The 2029-nt window shown below is 40.8% G+C and overlaps 1 protein-coding gene across 1 annotated transcript in view; it reads right to left on the reverse strand.

The window, feature by feature from the left end:
• The window catches only part of MBOAT1 (membrane bound O-acyltransferase domain containing 1), a 136722-nt gene that overhangs the window by 89613 nt on the left and 45080 nt on the right, over positions 1 to 2029 (reverse strand). The gene's annotated exons all lie outside the window — the stretch shown is intronic.

Here is a 2029-nt window from a genome sequence, read left to right on the forward strand (position 1 = left end):
TTTCTCATACTATCTACACCCTCTTGTGCCTTGCTTCCTCAACTCTTGCTCTTAAAACCAAACAGAATGTGAAGTCAGCCTTTTTGCCTTCCCAAATGTGTAGTTAGCAAATACCCTAAGTTTTTGTGTGCTTAAGCTTTTTTTTTTCCCAAAAAAGACAATTCCAAAGAGAAATACAATGAAAAGGCATGCAAGCAAATAAATGTAAAATACGTATATGCAAATATAACACCGATCTACACAGACCATCAATAGCATATTTAATAAATATTTCAATATGATAGGATGCTCAAAAATATAGGGGGTAAAAAGAGGAAAAGCATGATTTAGCTTCCTTGGATGGTGATATGGTTTGGATCAGTGTCCCCACCAAATCTCAGGTTGAATTGTAATCCCCAGTGTTGGAGGCAGGGCCTGGTGGGAGGCGGCTGGAATATGGCCGTGGATTTCTCATGAATGGTTTACTGTCATCCCCTTGGTGCTGTTCTTGTGATAGTGAGTGAGTTCTCACAAGATCTGGTTGTTAGGAAGTGTTTAGCACCTCCACCCTCACTCTCTCTTGCTGCTCTGGCCACAGGACATGCCTTCTCCCCCTTCACCTTCCACCATGATTGTAAGTTCCCTGAGGCCCCCCCAGAAGCTAATGCTGCCATGCTTCCTGTACAGCCTGCAGAACCATATGCCGATTAAGCCTTTTTCTGTTTGTTTTAATAAATTACCCAGTCTCAGGTATTTCTTTATAGCAGTGTGAGAATGGACTAATACGGATGGATTCTATGACGAAAATGTGAGTTTTCATCCATATCACACAAAATTGAAACTTGTGGCCTCTAAGTAATAGAAACTGGTGTCTTCTAGACTTCTGCATCCATGAAAAAAGAAAAAAAGAAAACAAAAAACTTCTGGAAGTTAATCTAGAACTTAAATCTCAAAACAGGTTCTTAATAGATATCACATTGAATGGAAATATTTTATCAGAAATGATTAAAGCCTCATTTTGGAAAATACCTGAAATAGAGTCAAAATACATTTGACTGTTCATGAATAGAAACACATATCAGAGACTGATGAAGAAACAGACCAGAAATCAGACAACTTTTTAAATCTGAGTACTACACACAGAGCTAGGCAGTGCAAGTAAATATTTAGGAATACCAGGCTTAAATAAGACAGGGCCAGGCACGGTGGCTCGCTCCTGTGATTTCAGCACTTTGGGAGGCCGAGATGGGTGGATCAGTTGAGGTCAGGAGTTCGAGAACAGCCTGGCCAACATGATGAAACCCTGTCTCTACTAAAAATACAAAAATCAGCCAGGCATGGTGGCAGGGGCCTGCAATCCCAGCTACTCTGGAGGCTGAGTCAGGAAAATTGCTTGAATCAGGGAGGTAGAAGTTGTAGTGGCCGGGATCACGCCACGGCACTCCAGCCTAGGCAACAGAGTGAGACTCTGTCTAAAAATAAATAAAGTACAAAGAAAGGAGAAAGACAAAAATGTAGGGGATAGGAAATAAGTGTGAAGAGGAAAGACAAAAAGGATGTGTTAACAGTTGGTTCTTCACAAGACAGTTATAAAGCTCAGACAAGGTCTTAGCACCGACCGCACAGTGTAAACAATAAAAACTCTGGACAGAGTCTAATTATTTTTCCAATTGAATGTGAGGGTCTCATGGACGGAAACAGAGTGGCTTCTTACTCTGGATCCCTGGCACCTGGCAGAGTGCCTGGCACATAAGAAGTACAATCCTGCATCGCTTAACAATGGGAATACGTTCTGAGAAACACGTCATTAGGCAATTTCGTCATCACGCAAACATCATAGAGTGTACTTAAATCAACCTAGATGGTGTAATCTACTGCATACCTAGGCTACTGATATAGCCTATTACTTCCAGGCTACAAATCTGTACAGCATCTTACTCTATTGAATACTGTAGGCAAGTATTTGTGTATCTAAACATAGAAAAGATACAGTAACAATACAGTAGAAAAAATGGAAAATGGTACACCTGTCCAGGGCATTTACCATGAA

This window comes from Mandrillus leucophaeus, unplaced genomic scaffold (assembly GCF_000951045.1).
Source record: "Mandrillus leucophaeus isolate KB7577 unplaced genomic scaffold, Mleu.le_1.0 Scaffold56, whole genome shotgun sequence".
NCBI classification, from domain to species: Eukaryota; Metazoa; Chordata; class Mammalia; order Primates; family Cercopithecidae; genus Mandrillus; species Mandrillus leucophaeus.